The following is an 18,954-nucleotide window of genomic DNA, read 5'->3' on the forward strand; positions in this document are numbered from 1 at the left end:
TGCACAGGAGGGACAGACAAGGGGACCACCAGGCCCCACCCCACCCAGGACCCCACTGAGCCCCCCCCACAGACAGGGGGGCAAGGGGCCACTGACCCTGCCATGAGCTCTGTCTGGGTGGAAGCCTCAGAAGAGCCCATGGCAGGTGGCAATGCCTGGGTGGGGCCCCTGGAAGCCACACTCTGCATCTGCGCCATGTCTGCAGAGCTGCGCCTGCTGCTTTTGCTCACTGGAGGTGCCACTCTGGGCAGCTACCTCATGCCCGCCTAACACGAACGCCAGTGGAAAAGCTGGCACACCCTTACAGAGCGTGCCTGTTTGCACACACTGTTTGTGTGCACTGCCTGCACATGGCTCGGAAGCGCAGCTCCCTGTCAAGTGAGCTAAGAGGGCTCTGGAGGGCTTCCCCTCTGGATCCACCTCAGCTGCACTGTACCCTCTGCCCCACTTACCTTAGGGGTAAATCAGCTGTTGCCCCTGTCGTTGTCTCCTCCACAGCTGCTGTCTTTGCCACCAAGGTAAGGTGGATACACGTGTGGCACACGTGTGCCCTGCTCCCCCTGCTCCTGCTCCCCAACTGCTGTGGGAACTTCAAACCGCAGCTTTTTAAAGCCCGCAGTTTGAAATTCCTGCAGTTGACCCCTCAGCCAATCAGGTTTTCTGGCTCGGCCGGAAGTGCATGCTGGTGGCCCCGCCCCCTCCCGCCCCTCCCCGCTGGGATCCTGGGGTGGCAGTGAATACCACCCCAAGGGACTAGTTTTGGAAAGGCCCCCCCGCTTGGAAGATGGTTCCAGATCCTAGCCACCCTGACTGGGAAGTAGTGCCTCCTGATATTTAGCTTGAAACTACTCTCAGTCAACTGATGGCCATTATTCCTTGTTATTCCCAGTAGTGCTTGGGGGAACAGGGACTTTCACATTGCCTGCTGGTCTCCCTTGGCCAGTTTATAGACGGCCACCAGATCCCCTCTCAGCCTTCTCTTGTGGAGGCTGAACAGGTTCAGGTCTCATAGCCTCTCCTTGTAGGGCCTGCCCTGCTGCCCCTTGATCATGCGAGTGGCCCTCCTCTGGACCGTCTCAATGTTGTCCACAACCCCCCTGGTTGGGTGGCCTGTAGTAGATCCCCACCATTAAGTCTTTTTCTCCCCAACCCCCTTGTATTCTGACCCGTAGCACTTCAGTCTGCCCCTCCTCTGACCCAGTGCTGCTCGTTGAGGATGTGAATTGTTCTTTGACATAGAGTACCCCACCCCCACCTTTCCTCCCTGTTCTATCCCTCTTGTACAGCCTATAGCCCTTGATGTTCACCACCCAATCATGCGTTGGATCCCACCATGTTTTGGTGAGCCCCACTATGTCTGGGTTTGTGTTAGTTAGCAGGAGGGTTAATTCCTCCTGCTTGTTCCCCATATTATGAGCATTAGTGTAGAGGCATTTAAGACCCTCAAGTCTGCAATCATCCTTGGACAGCTCTGGAGGGGGCAGAGCACAGGGAACCATGAGCCCCAGAAAAGGGGGGAAAAGTGACACCTGCAAGAGGGACCAAGGCAAGGGGACCCCAGGTCAGCTGGGCTCCAGGGTGGGGACACTGGAGGAACTGGTAGGGATGGGGCACAGGGGAAGTCCCAGTACCCCTGCCCACTAAAGGGGGACAAGATGGACAAGCCCCTAGGAGGGGGGAGAGAAAAGAGGCCCAAAAGAAAGAGAAAGGCAGGCTAAGGAGCTTCTCTGGCAGGTGCTGGCATTTTTCTGTTGAGTTGTGGATGACCCCAGCAGGGGCAAGTTTATTTTTCTTGAAGACGGGGAAACCAGCCTGAAAACGAGGCGTGGCCCCCTGAAGGTTCACGGCCCAGAAAACCCAGCCCTGGCAAGGCAGGCAGCATGGGGAAAATCTGCGGGGACCAGTATCAACCCAGGCTGAAGGCATGGTAAGGGTGGGATAAAGGGGAGGTTTGGAGCCCCATGAAGACAACCCCAGGGTCGAGACACCTCCGGGCCTCAACCGGAAACTGCCTCCCCAACTGATAACAACAAAGACATGGCAGACAAGAAAAAGGGGCAGTGCCCAGACCATCTAGGTGGCACTAGAATAGGGTTTCACCCTGACATTGCTGGGAGGCAAGACACCCACAAAGAGGTCCCCAAAGCCTTAATCTACCTACCAGCAACACACCAGCTGACTTCCTGCCCTGGGGCAGGGGGCTGGACTCGATGATTTCCGAGGTCCCTTCCAGCCCTAATGTCAATGAAATCTATAATGTTTATGAAACTCCAGTTTGTGTGCAGTCAGAGTCATCTGTAGACATGGCTAATGAGAGGTAAAATCTGTGGACTAGATTTAGGAATTCTGGGGAACGCATCACGACTGAGTTAAGTTAAATAAAAAATCTTGGAAAGATTGAGATTTTTAGAACAATTATGGAAATCACCTAGGCATGAAACATAGACTAACTACACTTCATGCCATAGGAACAGTAATACCTTGTATTTGTATGTTATTTTTTTCTTCAAAATGGTTTGCAAACATTTCTCTTAAATCTTCAAAATGTACTTACGAAAAAAGTGAATAAAAATATTTTCCCTTATAGAGAATATGAGACAAAGAAACTAAGGAGACATCCAGAAATTACCTGAGGCTTCAAGGACAAAACTGAGTTTTAGTCAAAGATTTATTCTTAAATACCTGAAATGCCTGACAAAATCTTCCCTTGTAACACTTGAGACTGTTTATGCCAAATTTAGTATCAGGACCCTAGAAACTTTGATTCTCGTATGCTCTGATCAGTATACCATTCAATATAAAGCATAGCACTCCATAAACAAAAGGTTTGTTATTTAACAAAAAAGAGATTATTGAATAACCTCTGATAGCAATGAGTATACAAGTATTTGATTTTATTTTTTTAAAAGGTTACAGTGATAAGTAACGTAATGTTAAATAACATAACGTATAGCTATATTTTTGTTCTCTTATATTTTGTCAATTATTTCAATTACAGTAATGTCTATATGGGCCCTAATCAAATTCAAATTAAAGTCAATGGCAATTTCTTTAGGCCAGAAGTTTACCAACATTATTAAATTTTCCCTGGGCACATCTACATATGCTATTAATGTGATATAGGCTTGATGCACAGTAAAATATTGGGTAGTAAGCCTTCCCAGGGAGCATGTGTACGTGTTCACCATATTGGGAGCAAACCTGCTCCCACAAGAAGCAGCCCAGTACAGGGCTGTTCCTGCCTTGCTGTGCCCCTTACAGCAGCCAAGGGGGCTCCAGACTCTTCCAGGGTGCTAGCCTAGGGGCTGGCAAGGGATATGGGGGCCAGTTCTGATGTGTATGGGGCCAAGAGACCTCTGCTGGCTGCAGCAGCAGCTGTGTCCTGACCCTGTGCACATTTTGAGGATTCCTGATATGCACAGGGCTGGGAGACAGCTGCCACTGCAGCTGACAGAGCTCTACTGGCCCCATGTACATCAGGACACACAGATGCCAGTGAGCCCCACAGTGACATTGAGACACACAGTGCCCAGTGGGGCTTTCTCAGCCAGCCAGAGGCTCACTGGCAGCTGCCCTAGAAGTGATAGGTCCCAGACAGCCCTCTGCTGGGTGGGGAATCCTTGCCACAAGTGGGACAGCTGCCAGTGAGCCCCTGATTGAACATGGAAGCAGAGAGCTTCCCAGTCCTGTGGGGAGCTGGAAGCTACACAATGCCAGGACATGGGGGCCACAAAGTGACCCAGTTCCAGTGCTGATCAGTCCCCAGCTCCTGGGGGGAGGTTGGAAGTAAGGAGCGCCAGGACCATGGACAGAGAAATCCATTGCCCCCTGTGGCCTTCTGCTGGTATGGCTGACTGGGAGCAAATTTGCTCTCTGAGAGCATCTACACAAGCATTACCATGCAGTAACTACTACACAGTTAACCTACTTCCTGTAGATTACAGGTACCAGTAAACACTGTGCATGTGTAGATGGTGAAGCTTTACTGTGTAATAGATTAGTCTACTGTGCAGCACAATGTCTCATGTAGATGCACCCTGTATCCATTAATATGGGTCTCTATATGCATTTCTTCAAGCATTTTTAACATACTCTATATATGGTTTCTTACCCCTAGTTTATAAATCCATCTTCCCAAGCTATTTTAACAATGATTCCATATTTTTGCCCGTAATATTCTCATCACTAAAATTGCTACAAGGAGGAAGGAAACAAATAATTTATTATTATAGTACATGTTAGGAAAGGACCTTTAATAGTGGGGGGGAGGGGAATTCATGTTTTACTGTATGAATTAAATTTGATGCTTATTTAACACTATATCTGAGCTAACAATACAATTCTGATTGTATTGCTCATGTTTGGTTGAAAATATATGCCTAACTTGGGTATATTTTAACAATTAGCCTGACAATTTGCTGAACTCTGCTGGCTTTGTGGCATGATGTGTTAATCAGGCCAAAATGTAATAAGTAATAAAATAGGATACATCACATATGTTATTCACAGATGATCTGACAGTGAATTATGTGTGCTATCTAATCATATATATGGGATCAAGGTGTCCTGACAATTGTGGATGTCAAGTGGGAGAATTTAATTAAAGTACAGTTTGACAAATGACCAACCAGCCATTACTCATTTCAATAATAGAAAGAATCATTTAAATAACACAGTGAGAGATACAGAATAAACTTGTGTCGACAGAATAGACACAGAACTTGTCTTTTCCCCCCTAGTAGATTATGAGGAAATTAGCAATACTTAATGTTCTTAGTAAAGCTGTACAAATTAAATACTCTACAAAAATTAGTTAGCCATTTGGGTTTTTTGCCAATTCTGATATTTCCCTTCAAATTCAAGTGCATTTATGGGAAAATTTTGGTTTTTTTCTCTTTCTCTCTACAAGCCTGTTACCTGCATTGCTTTCATATCCTCAGTCAATGCATACATTACCTGTGATCTGATCTTCCAGGCTGCATATCACACAGTATTTAGAATGTGAGTAGATGTATCAATAGAGATAAACTGGAGCAGGAAAGTGGAAGTCCTAGGACAGAGGATATCATATGAAAGAAAGACTAGCAGGTAAAAAAATAAATCCTTGTATAATCATGAAAACTGAAATAGTAAGGACTTTTGCAGACACTTTAAATTGCAAATCTCCAGAATAGATAGTTCTATTCTATAAATAGCTTCATCTCACACATTCAGGCCTCTAAGATGGGTGGCATTTAAAGATAGTTTATCACAATTATACCACTTTTATGGTCACAGTTTTCTTTCTGTTCTAAGTTTAGGGCTTCATATTAAAAGTCAATGTTTTGGTTTAATGAGGGGATAATGAATGAACTCATGTGTCCATACTAGATACCAGCCTTGGACACCTTAGCAGTGGATTCAAGTATTTTATAAATAATTTATGAGGCACTTTAAAGCCTGACTGGGGAAGATATTCACCTTTTAAAAATCTATACACTAAAGCTCATTGATCATAACTGAGATTTATACAGGCAGTTCTGCCTTGAGACAGATAAGCTTTTTATTTTTTAAACAAACAAAAAGCCTAATCAGTACCACTGTTTGTCTGAGACTGCACTCCAGCAGTCCTTGCACTCATTGCAGCTGTAGTAGCAGATTGGTCCTAGCATGAATCTTTGCCACCTGTCCGCAGAACACTGAATATTATTAAAAAATTGCTTTTATTTTTCTGATAAACACTAGAAACCAAAAAGAGGGAAAAGTTTTCTTGACTTGGGATTTTCAGTGACTCAAAGGGACTTAAAGATGCAATACCCATTTTGAACATATTTGAGTGTCTAATTTCTTTAAAGCTAAATCCAATTTCACATGACACACCAAAATGGTATGTACCCAGATGCTAAACCACTGTTTTTGGCATATATACCCACTTCATGACTCAGCCCTGGGCTTGCAAGCTTATACCCACTCACAAGGGCAGTGCTCTGGCTTAGTCATTATGTGGAGAAATTTGCTGAACTCTTGTTGGCTTTGTGGCATTGTGTGTTAATCAGGCCAACATGTAATAAGTAATAAAACAGGATACATCACATGTTATTCACAGATGTGACAATGAATTGTGTGTGCCATCTAATCATCTATACAGGATCAAGGTGTCCTTATGTGCGTACCCTCCCTTCTGTGCATACTTGAAATCCATGTATGCACAGAAGGCAGGGTAAGTCCTGAAATTTCAATCTCAAAAACTACAACTAGTCAGTTTTAGAGCTCCTACCCAATGATTGTTCAGGAAATGGAAGAACTAGGTTCTACATTTCACTCACCCAGAGCTGGTTTGAACATACACACCAGCAAGGTGCTTCTAACTACTAGGCCACTGGCTAGACGTTACCCAAACTGTTCTGTAACCTTCCCATGAAAGCTAAGTCACTGCATCTTACATGTAATACACAATGCATAAACAGAAAAAGGAAAGTTTCTGTCTCATTTAGAGTAGCAGCATAAGTGAGAACCCACAACCTCTTCCCATTCAGAATACCAGCCATCTCACTGAGCCACACATTCTCTGGCCATATTCTTCTCCACCTGGCCTCACAAAGCTCTCTTGTTTGGCTACCAGATGCTTAGGTGGAGCAGGGTCAGAATTATGCCTAAAATGTCTCCTGGTAGTTTAAATACTCTGTTAAATAAAAGGAGATATCTGTTTAAACCCTTTTTTGATGAAAATGGCCAAAAACAGGACTCCAATTCCCTGTGCAAGTGCCCTAATCACTACTAGGGTAAAGGGTAGAAGGATCCTCATTTCCCAAAACCTGATAGCTGTGGCTTTTGTGAAACCAACGTTTGGCGACTTAGCTGGAGGTGAAACATCCAGGGTCTGAGCCGTGTTGTCAAAGATTTGGCCAGCTGCTGTGGCCGTAGCAGCTGGATCAACATCAGCAATGGCTCCTACACATACACTCCCTCTAAGCAGCCATCTGGAGCTGGTGTCCTGATCATCCACTACTTATGACTGCTGAATTTATCTGACTTGATACTCAGACCTAGACAAGCCTATTTTGCCATGTTGCTACCCAGCCAAAGTACAGCCCCATTGAGTAAGATCAGTAGGAATATGCATGCTTAAACAAACACAGATAACTTGCAAACTATGTATAAGTGCCAAATTCCGTAGTTATGTGGCTGCATACGTTCCATTTAGGTCCATAACATGAAATAGCATTTAGCTTTTACTCCCTTTGAAAATCTCAATATTGATTTTCTTAATGAATCAGCTTAAGATTTCTTTTTTTTCTTACAATTTTTATAAAGTTTTATTCCTATACATTTTCAATGTCGTGGCGATTCAGTCAACAATCTCTCATTGCCATAATATTTCTACAAGGTGCAAAAGTGAAGGGCACATTTACAGAAACATTATGTGGAGAATATTCAAAGCAGCTAGCTTTCTATAACACTGGGGATGATCTTGGTTTAAGCAGGGGGTTGCACTAGATAACCTCCTGATGTCCCTTCCAATGCTAATTTTCTATGATTCTATAACACACCCAGAAAAAATATGTCGTTGATTGGGCAAATTAAATACCAAAATATGTTCAGGTATAGATTATTGATGTTAAGAACAGTTACTTTCTTTGATTTTTTGCTATACTATTGCATTCTTTATTTCTCAAAAACATTAATAAAACATGAATAAATCAACTAGAAGCCTGATAGAAAAATGATTGAAAATGAGCAAATGTTCATTCGGTATACAGAATGGATAAAAGTAAAATGTTCACAAGCAAAACACAACAATGGTGTGTCATGCGACTACAACAAAAAGAAATATAACAATATTGGCCAAATTGTCCTGTCAGTTACACATGGTTAGAAACTTTTGACCTTAACAATATCTGCATCCCTGTCCTCAGATAAATTGATTTTGAGTGTATTATCATATATTGTCATGCAATGAGGGGTGGAGTATTCACTCCTGGCTTTTTGGGCAAAATTAACAGCAAAATAAAGACCTCTGTATTTATAATTGTGATTTTGGCGGTCATATAGATGAGTGATTGCAACTGAAAAGCCTGATGCTATGAACTGCCGAGTGGTTCCTTGTGCCCTTGCAGTTGTGGCAGAACAATATCTTGCAGGAATGTAAGTAAGAGAGTATTAAGAAGGATTTTGGGATGGTGTATATTAATAGTAAGACAGAAGGGAGATAAAGAGTTCAGTGTGGTAGGTAAAGTAACATTTGAGCTAAGAAGTTTCTGGTAGAAATACTCAGAGAAGATGGGAGTAGAACAGAAAGGTCCTGTTTCTTCTACATTTTCTTTATAACAATTTGTTTTTTTCCTCCATCACTCTCAGTCCAAGTGCTGCTACTCTGCTGCCGGTTGTAATTTCTACTCCCACATTCTTATCCTTGTCTCTCTTGACTACTCTATACATCTCAGTTTGTCTATTTGATCATCATTAATCATCATCACCTCAATTACTTTTTTTTTCTTTTTTCTTCCTCCCATTCTCTAGGGTATTGTTTTTCTCCTACTACCTCTCACTTTGTATTTAATGCATCCAAGAGCTACATTCAAATAATGGCAAGGATTTAAATCAGGAAACCCCCCCAGGGGCACATGGAATAAAGTGTTTTCTCTATCCTTAACTCACCCTCTTATACATAAATATTGTAGAAAATGTAAAACAAAGCAAGATTCTATGTACAGGACACATGGGTACACCTAAGGACAAAGTTGTAGTCTTAACTTGTACTTTCTTCATTTTGTTTTCATGGGAATGAATAGGCATCATGTTAACTGTCAGAATGAAAAAAACTCACCATGAATTATTCGCTGCAAGGCTAAAACATTCAGAACTTAGGAACATAAGTGTGGAAGGGGTTTAAGGAGCTTCCCAGGCTATCAAGTCCAGTCCCCATTTACAAGCACACATTTGTCACACACAAGAACATTCACTTTGACCCTTTCACAGAACATATCCAAAAGGGGGCCTATAAAAAACACGTCACAAGAATGAGCAGGAGAGATGAGGGGACAGCCAATCCCTCAGCCACTGTAATAGCAGAGAAATGATCTTAGGAAGGACCATATTCCATGATCTAGAAGGCATGTATTATTGAAAAAGATACACACTAAAAGGTGCGGGGGAGGGGAGAAAAATACTGTTAACTGTATTACAAATACATTAAAAATGAAAAGGTAAACAGTAGTCATAGCCCCACAATGGGTTGGGCACAAAAGAATATGTCAAGCAAAATCACCTTCATAACCAGAGATTATGGCTAAGACTAAGGGCATACTGGACTGCATTGGTAGGGGTGTTGCCAGCAGATCAAGAGAAGTGATTATTCCCTGCTATTCAGCACTGGTGAGGCCACATCTAGAGTACTGTGTTCAGTTTTGGACCCCCACTACAGAAAGGATGTGGACAAATTGAAAAGAGTCCAGGGGAAAGCAATGAAAATGGTGAATGAGCTAGGGCACATGATCTATGAGGAGAGGCTGAGGGAACTGGGATTTTTTAGTCTAGAAAAGAGAAGATTGAGAAGGGATTTAATAGCAGCCTTCAAGTACCTGAAGAAGGTTCCAAACAGGATGGACCTAGACTGTTCTCAGTGGTGGCAATGACAGAACAAGGAGCAATGGTCTCAAGTTGCAGCAAGAGAGGTTTCAGTTAGATACTCAGAAATGTTGGGGCAGGGGGCGGGGGTTCTCACTAGGAGGGCAGTAAAACACTGGAACAGGTTACCCAGAGAAGTTGTGGAATCTCCATCCTTGGAGGTTTTTAAGACCCAGCTAGACAAAGCCCTGGCTGGGAGGATCTAGTTGGGGATGGTCCAGGATATAGTTGGGGATGTTTTGAGCAGGGGTTTGAATTAGATGACCTCTTGAAGTCCCCTACAGTCCTACTTTTCTATGATTGTATTATTTTATGGATTTGTAATAATTTTTTTTTCTCTTCAGACTCAATACGATATAAATGGTTACATTGTGATTCTTCCATTGGAATTATGGGGAATATTCTGAACTTACTTATACCAGTGTGAAATTAGAGCAATTCTACAGAAGTTAGGAGATAGGCTACAGTATTACATCAGTATGACTGAGATAAGAAGTGGAATGAATGATATCTCTTAAAAATGTTTTTTGGAGGGATTTTTCAGTTTTCTTGATGTGTACTTGTATGATACACTATTACAGCTCCTTCTGTTTCAAATGCTGTTTTTCACAGTAATTGAAAATGGAAGGTTCTACATTTCAGGATGGATTATTAAGCAGATACAGCTCTCCACTGCAGGAAAAAGAGGTGAGTTCCTGTATCTGTACATTCATCAATGGTTTAGCTGTAGTCATCAGTGTCTCACCTGGAGAAATGAAGCGTGAAATTGTTTTCCAACATCCTTTTCCATAGGAAACCACTCCCTCCTCCTCTGAAAAACACAATAGAACTTGTAAAGTTTTGAAAAAAAAGAACTATTCATTATGCGCTTTCTGTAAGTATGCCATGTACATTTGTGGCACAAAATCAACTGTTGTTGGCAATAAACTGTTTAAAATAAATTTGGGAAAGTATGACCTTTAAATATTCAAAATCCTGGAATTTGATCCATGTGAAATTTGGACTATGTGGATTTCTCTGTAGTAGTATTTATTTACTAGCAATTTCACTGTATTGAATGTATTCCAAAAACTCAGAATAATTACTATGTTTTAGTTAGAACAGGTTTTTTATTGGGTTGAAATTTAGTTCCTGTTGCAAACAGCAGTAGCTAATGCTTGTACATTTAGGCTGGATCAGAAAGTGATATAGCTACTACCTAATAGCTGTGTTTTTAAAACAGTATTCCCTGCACAGAACTAAACTAACAAGTTTATATTTTAGAGGATCAAAGTGGTCCATTCCAAAATTTCTGACTTTGAAGGCTGTATTATTTCCTGGCTGAGTTTTTCTGTTTTTAAACAATGATGTTTCATTAATATGTTTATGTTAGTATTACAAAGACTTAAATGATGTAAATTATTCTCTACTAGTATAAATGAGCAAAATCATCTTGTAGTTAGTGGAGCTGCAGCCATTTTCCTCAGCAAAGATTTGGGTCCCATCTTCTAAAGATCATTTTTAGTTTTTATAAGTACACTAAAATATGCAGCTGAATTTATCCATGTGCTGGAGCTGCCTCAAAATGCTACAGTGGCACAAAGCTAATGCTAAATAGCTAATTAGATTAATTAGCTATTTAAAGATACCTCCTGCCTAGGGGAATCTCCAAGTTGCTTACTGCCAGTGCATGGGGGCACAAGTATATATTTAAAAGAGAGATTTTGAGAAACATTTGATATGTCCTGAAAATTTCTGGGTACCATTAATTCCTACTGGTGTCATTAGGGAATAAGGCTGTGTTTATCTTCCAGGAGAAGCTCTAAGTTGCAGAATTTGTCCCTAAGTACAGGTGACCTTACAAAACAGTCAACTGCTGAGTAGTAGATTCATAAATAAGAGTGTCATTAAGTTAAATTGTCACACATTCCATTGCAATTACTTTACATTATAAAGGACCTCAGGATTCAGAGAATCAACCTGATAGGTAAACTCAGATGTTCAAAGTCTGTTAGAATCTCTAAATCTGGTATGTTATAGGTTTTTTTGATACAAGGGTAAGTACTAATTCTAGGCAAATGCTGTAAAAATATTCAGCAAATATACATTCATTTGTAAATTAATTCACATTGGCATTCTCTGCTCCCCTTTGGCGTGGCTTTCAGCAAATATTCAAATCAGTAAAGTTTATTTGAAAATGTTGATCTGGTTGTGGAAAATTTGTGAACAGAAAAAGAGATTAATTTTATAAATTATTCACTCAGATCTAGTATTGTGTGTAGTATTGTCTCTATGTGCTCAGGGCACCAGCCTTACTGAAGTTAATATGGGATTTGTTTGAGAATTATATTTTATTGGACAGGGAGGAAGAAAAACAAGATGCCAGGGATGCAATTTTATTGCTGTAGCAGTGGAAATAAGGATGTATTCATGCAAACTAATGGTGAGGCCTTATCTGGAATAGCATGTACAATTCTGGTAACCCATGTTCAAGACAGATGAATAAAAATGGCAGAGGTGCCAGAAAGGGCTGTTGGGATGATCAGGAGACTGGAAAGGCATAAGAAGATGAAGTCTGACAGTGAAGATCTTTGATCTATACACAAACTTTGGAAGGGGTGGGAGGATAAATATCAAAGAGGAAGCAAGAAAGCAATGGGCAGTGTTTCAGGGATATAGGTTGTTGCTGTATTGGTCTAAGGACATAGGCAGACAAGGTTCTTTGAGTAAATCTGATATCTTTTATTAGACCAATTCAAATAATTGGAAAAAATTCTTCTTTGGAAGCTTCCAGGTATAAATACTCTTCCTCAGGCTGAGGAAGCATCTGCAGCTGGCCTGTGAAGCCAGAGGCTGTTATGCATACAAAAAAGCCAGTACTGAAAATGTAAGTTTGATTCTGGTGACAAGGTTAGCCAAGTTCAGTACTTGTTTAAAGGCTAGGATGGGTGGTTCTGGGAGGATCTCTTTAAGAACTGGGCCTTCTAGTATGGCTTGCAATTGTTCGAGGATTTTCTGTATAGGTTCCAGGGAGGAATGATATGTCATTACCAGTGGTGTGTGATTCATGGGGGTTTTCCTTCTGTGCTACAGCAATTCTTCACGTGGTATCTGGGTGGCTCTTTCAAAAATGCGATCTATCTCTCTGAAGGAGCGTCACTGTTGAGTGAAAGCCCTTTTGAGGTTTGTGAGGTGCCAATCATAGGTGTTCTCAGTGCAAATTCAGTGGTATCGGAGGGCTTGGCTCTATATTACAGCTTTCTTGGTGTGTTTAGGGTGATTGCTGGTTCTGTGCAGATATGTAGGGTGGCCTATAGGCTTCTTGTATATAGTGGTTTGTATTTTACCATTCTGGATAGTGATCAACATGTCTAAAAAGGAGATGTTGGTGCTAAAGTATTCAAGAGATAGTCTGATAGAGGACTGATGATTGTTGAATTTCTGATGGAAATCAAACGGATTGCAGATTTTCAGTCCAAATGGTGAATGTGTCATTGATATATCTTAAGTTTAGCAAGGTTTGATGGTTCAGTCATTGAGGAAGTCTTCTTCCACGTGGCTCATAAAAAGGTTGGCATACAAGCAGCATTTAAAATAACACAGAAGCAAGAAAATACCTGAGACGATCAATTTCTGTAACTTTAACAAAATAATTGGCTGCCTTTTCTGGCTCCAGAATACATATCTGCAATACTAGTGATCCACTGCTGTTGCAATTTAAAATTCCTGGGCTATTAACAACTGTTTACTATACTCATCATTATCCAAGAAAGAGTTCTTATAGATGCCATCTTGCTTTGAAATGGACAGCGAAGTGCATACTATGTTGCTGGATCTAAATGCTCCAAGAGTCAGAATCCTGCAGCTGCACAAGATCCTATTTGCTTCATTGAAGCTTCATGTAGGTTCAGGATTCTGTGTAGGTTCAGCTTTTGTTTAATCTCCTGCAAAATTAGGGCCATGTTGAGCATGGGAATGCAGTATGGAAAAACAATGAATGATCTTAAATCATTTTGGAGGCCGACAGTATGACCAGGTTAAAAGAAGAAAGGGATAAATTAATAGATGATAGTTCTAGTAATGGCTATTGAACAGAATAGTTGGAGATATTTCCTCTGGCATCTCTAAACCAGTAACAGTGGAGGAAGGAAAGATATTGAATAGGGGATTGATCATTCTAGAGATATCTGGTTCAGGGCAGATATATAGCAACCATTTCTGCCACTAGATGGACCAGTTTTATAATCCAGTATGGCAATACTTGTGTTATTAAATATTCAGTATATTGAAGTATGTCTAGTATATCCAGTATCCGATATATTGAAGCTACTTTAGTTAGCTATCCTAACCTCTGTTTACCTAGTGTCCCCCTCTCTGCTATTGTTGGCAAACAGAACTTTTATGCCATTTTGTAAATGTCTTAGTGGCCACATGCACTTAACTGTGGAGTACAGTAATTAGCTGCGGAGTAAAGTGTCACTGTTTACATGTGGATGGTATTATGCCACAGTAAACTAATTTATGCCAGGGACAGTACTATCTTATGGCAGAGTAATTAACTGTGATTAAACACATGTGTAGATGCTGACCACAGGCATAAATTGTGCCCAGTCAATCTGGCTAGCAGGGTGCCAGACTCCTGCCTGCCACTAGCAACATGGATCTCCACTTATAGAACCCTTGTGCCCCATCCAGCCCCTCTGCTGCCCAACACTGCCATCCAGAGTCCAGGGCTGACCCTCCATGTTCCCTGCCACCTGGGCTTGCTCTGCCTTATTCAAATTGCTTTTTGTACTGGCACACATATAGGTGCTGCACCAGGGAGTAGTTTACTCCAGTTCAAACTGCTGCGGACTTTATTGCTTTGAATTAATCGCATGTGTAGATGCACCCAGTGTATATTTTTGAAGATCTATGTGATAACATATGCACTGTCATCCAAATAAAACCTATAAAATAAATGACGTTCTTAGTCACTAATTGGCTTTAGGAATATTTACCAAAGTTTGAGCAGCATTTGAACAAATACTGGGAATTCTGCAGAGATGTAAGTGGTTCTGAGTAGAATTTTCTAATGATTTCACTGGGAGTTCAGAGCTTCATTAGCATTGATGCTTTTGAGGTCCCACCCATTTATGTCATGGACCACCTGGGTGTTCTTGGGGACTGGGGCTTGGGTTCCTCTGAGATTTGGAAGTTTTATAAAATGTTAACAGATGACAATGGGAATTTAGTCCAGTCTTGAGTGGTTTAACATCTTCTCTTTTTACAGAACAAAATAGAACAATGTAATAGAACACTTGCGTTCTTACAAGTCCAAGTTTGTGGTAGTACAACAAACACAAAGCCTGCTGGCATCTCATTGATTACTCTATTTATATGTTGTACTTAGCCCCTTTTTGTCTGTCTTGTCTATTTACACTGTAAAGTCCAGATTTTAAAGGTATTTAGATGGAAGACTCCTACTGAAATCAATGGGACCAGGGATTGTCTCTTGTCATGTCTCTGTAAAATGACTTTGAGGCTCTGTTTTTGACTGTCCTTAAGTACTAACTTCAGAATAAATGTTAGAGTGGAAGCAAAGCTATTTAAATGGTTAATCAAAATGTTTAAATAAAAAAAGCCTGAGAATCTAAATATGAAACTTCACACTTATATGTAAGCCAACTGACTCAATAATTTTCCAGTGATTTACAGCTTTATGCTGTTTACTGGGAAACTATCTCTTAGTTATCATATTCAAATGGTGTGCTGAGATTAACGCGGATGAAAATATAACAAGTAATTGTTTTGTTACAGGGAGATGCAATGAAACATACATGTAAAGGTCACTGAATTTATTTCCTCAAGCAGGCATTATTTGAAATGATACTATATATTTTGTTGATTATCCAAGTAATTCCAACTTAAAAGCAAAATTATTGGTCCCTAGATTGAAGACAGAGTGCATGAAAATAATAGTGATACTTCTGCTTACTTTGAACAGAACCTGACTTTACACACAGTCCCACTGAAATCAGTGGAGTAAGATGCTACTCAGTAGGTACATCTACATGGGACACTACAGTGGAGAAGCAATGAGCTACTGTGCTGTAGTTCATTGTTATGGTGCCATAGCATTGCCAGGTGTGAACCATGACGGCAATGCTACTGTACTAATGAGCTACTGCACAAGTAGCATCTGAAAATAATCCTGTGGGGGGCCATGAGATGGGGACACCTAGGGGGAAAAGCCCAGGAACAAGTGGCCAGCACCCCAGCCTCTGGATGTTCCCCCATGGGTATGTACACTGTGGCAAGCCTGGTGGGAGGGAGGGTCACCCAGGAGTGGTGGCAGTTGGTGGTCCCCGGCATGGGTGTCTCCCTCTCTGGCAGCCAGTGTCCAAGACCAGCTGGGCTGGTGTGCTGTCCTGGTCCTGCTTCAGCCAGCTCCAGCTCTGTGCTTGCATGGACCCAGAGTGAGTGGTGAGCCTGGGCCCAGGTAGGGGGGGCAGGTTGGTGGGGATCCAGGGTGGGGTCCTGGGCAGGTGCTCCTGGCTGATGAAGACAGTGCAGGACCTCCTTTCAGGTCCATGGGGGGGAGGGTCTGCTGTTGGGTGGCTTCCAGGGGGCAGGCAGGACCAGAGTTGGGGCCCAGGCAGTGGGCAGCGCAAAGGTGACTGCCAGGACCAGAATGGTGTCCAGCACCCAGCAATCATTGTCCTTGGCCTGTACTGCCCTTCCCAGGACTGTGGTCTGCTTCCACAGAGCCTTGACCTTCTCACACTCCAGGACCAGAAGCCGCACCCAGAACTCACGGTCTGCCTGGTCCCACTTGTTCTCACAGGCCATGTTCTCTGCCCACCAGGCCCATGCATCTGCCAGCCAGTGTTCCATTGCCATCACCATCCAATTCAAGAGAACATTGCAGTTCTGAGTCTGCCTCTGGTAGAACCAGTATATCTGCAGGGCAGCTGTGGATGGCAGTGACCTTGATCCTGCACCCCTGCTGCCACTGCAGTCTCTCCCCTATGTGCAGTGGCAGACCATGAGAAAGAGGCTGTTTGTGAAGGTTTGCAACATTTCTGAGATAAGGTGCTCTGTGCCAGGGGCCTCAGACTGGGGATCGGGCATGCACAGGTGCCCAGTGACCATGGTAAATCAGCTGGGTGGGCTCAGGCAGCCAGTGACCGAGCTGCCCATCCCAACTTGAGGCAGCCTGCCTCTTCTGCCCTGTTCCCAAGGTGAGACAGGCCTGGCTCATGGCAGCACATGCCGCCATGCCTCCAGACCCTGCTACCCCACCCTTTGCAGGCCAGTCACCCTCCTGCGCTGCTACCCAGCCCATGGTGCCCAGACTCGGTGGACAAGGAGCTCCCAAATGACTGGGATGTAGAGCTGCCTGCACCTCCACCCTCCCCACAGGAGGTCTCTTTGGGAAGACACCCTGGAGCCAACCACCCCTCCCCCTGTGCCAGTGCTGCACCCTGAGCATGCCCCTGCTAGAGACTGAGAGATGCTCAACCCACTATACCCTGCTGCTTCTGATCACCATGGTGCCCCAGGCACACCTGCACAACTGGCATGGAAGCCTGAACTTCAACAATTTGAGAGGCAAGCCCAGGCTGCCCCACAACCTATGCCACTGCCTGGAGGGCTACCTGTGGCTGCACTACACATCTCTGCCCCCAGCTGAGAAGCACATCATCGCTGGCATCGACATATTCCTTAGCATATGAGAGGCCCATGACCACCTAACTGTGAGGGTGTGGGGTGCTCAGTAAAGTTTGGCACTGTCTCCTGCCTCTCTTTGTACTGTTGTGGGGGAGACCTGGGCCCAGGGGAGTGCAGCCAGGTTGGGAAAGGCGGGGGTGGGGGTGGTGCCAGGGCTGGGGGCCAGGAACCAGGGGCTGGGGAAGGGCCTTTCCCCCAGTGTGGAGCTTACCATGTGGTTGAGGCTGGCATGACTGGCAGCTCTGCTTGGTCCTGGCTGGTGGCAACAGCATGTGGCTCTAGGAGGTGACCTTGGATGATGGCATGCAGTGTTTGAGTGCCTGCCTGCTCCCTCCCTCCCCCAAGACAGTTCCTGATGCTGCTTATGTCTGGCAGTGACATAGCCTGCCATGCCTCATGGCTGGGGCTGAGGCTGCAGAACTGTTGGAGCAGGTGCTGGCCCAGATTCCCCAAGCTGCTGATGGAGGCTACAGCCAGGGAGCTTAGGGATACAAGCTGCTGGAGGCCTGAGGGTCTCTCCCCCAGTGACATGTCACCATGGGTGCCAGGCTGGGGTGGGGCCTCAGGCAGGCCTCCCTTGCTTCTGTACACAACTGCAGCCTCAATCCCAGGGCATGAAGATTACTTGCAGTTGCCGCATAAAGTGCATGGATTTGGAGGCACCTCACAACCTACTATTGTGGCTGGTCATGATGACCCACTGTGCCCATGAGTCCTTGACCTTTATGTGGCAATGCCATACTGACCAGTTGTGCTTGCACTCCTGCATCTGGCCTGACATCCCCTCATAGACATGAGCATTGGAGTACCCACCTGCACGAACTGGTGGTGCACTTCACCTCATCCCACAGTGGCATGAGGTCACCAGCCTCCTCCTGCAACCAGGTGGGGCCCCAGGTGGTGGGCATGGTTTGAGGCAAGGATAACACCATTGGGCTCCCGTGCCAGCTCTCTGGGCTTCCGCGTAGCTGTCCCTGTGTTGCTGGGCCTGAGCAGCTGCCTGCAGCACCCAGCATAGGGTCATGGGAGCTGCATGGTGAGGCAATGCCCCACAGGACCTGCAGGCTGTCTGCAGCTGGGCTTGTGTGCTGACAGGCCTGACAGAAGCCTGCAGCAGCTTTTAGGCCTGGACAATGTGTACCTGGCAGCTGCATGGCACCACAGTGCTAGACAGCAGCACCAGGGTGCAGGCAAGTGGGCACAGCTGTTCTTCAGCCTGTTTAGGGGGACACAGGGGCCTGGAGTGGCCTTAGGCTGCCTGCACGTGTCCCAGGGCTCAAAATGCCTGCAGGCTTTTAAGGGCCTGAGGCTGTGGCTTCTATAGAGGCAGCCCAGCGCACCTTGGGATAGGAGAGGCTCCCAGCCCAGATCCCAAAATCAAATTTTCTCCAGGTTGGCATTTATACATGTATTACTGCACAATAAATATTCGTGAGTAAATTTTCTACTTGCTTACGCAGGTAGCAAATTGACTCATGAGTAGCGATTTTTACTGTGCAGTAAGTATGTGTATGTGTAGATGCATGCACTTACTGCACAGTAAACTATGCTACTGCACAGTAAAGTGTCTCATGTAGATGTGCCCTTCTGTAAGTTAAAATAAAATTTATGTTAGAGAAAGTGATATTTAATTTAGTAGATGGTTCTTTTCCTTTC

General features: G+C 43.7%; 1 long non-coding RNA gene across 1 annotated transcript in view; it reads left to right on the forward strand.

The window, feature by feature from the left end:
* Positions 1-18,954, forward strand: part of LOC109304134 — an 80,741-nt gene that overhangs the window by 31,968 nt on the left and 29,819 nt on the right. The window contains exon 2 of the long non-coding RNA XR_002099304.1: positions 10,219-10,293. This is a non-coding gene — a long non-coding RNA (uncharacterized LOC109304134). The remainder of the gene's footprint in view (positions 1-10,218; positions 10,294-18,954) is intronic.

This window comes from Gavialis gangeticus, unplaced genomic scaffold, assembly GCF_001723915.1.
Source record: "Gavialis gangeticus isolate Ggan-Ray unplaced genomic scaffold, GavGan_comp1, whole genome shotgun sequence".
In the NCBI taxonomy this organism is placed as follows: Eukaryota; Metazoa; Chordata; order Crocodylia; family Gavialidae; genus Gavialis; species Gavialis gangeticus.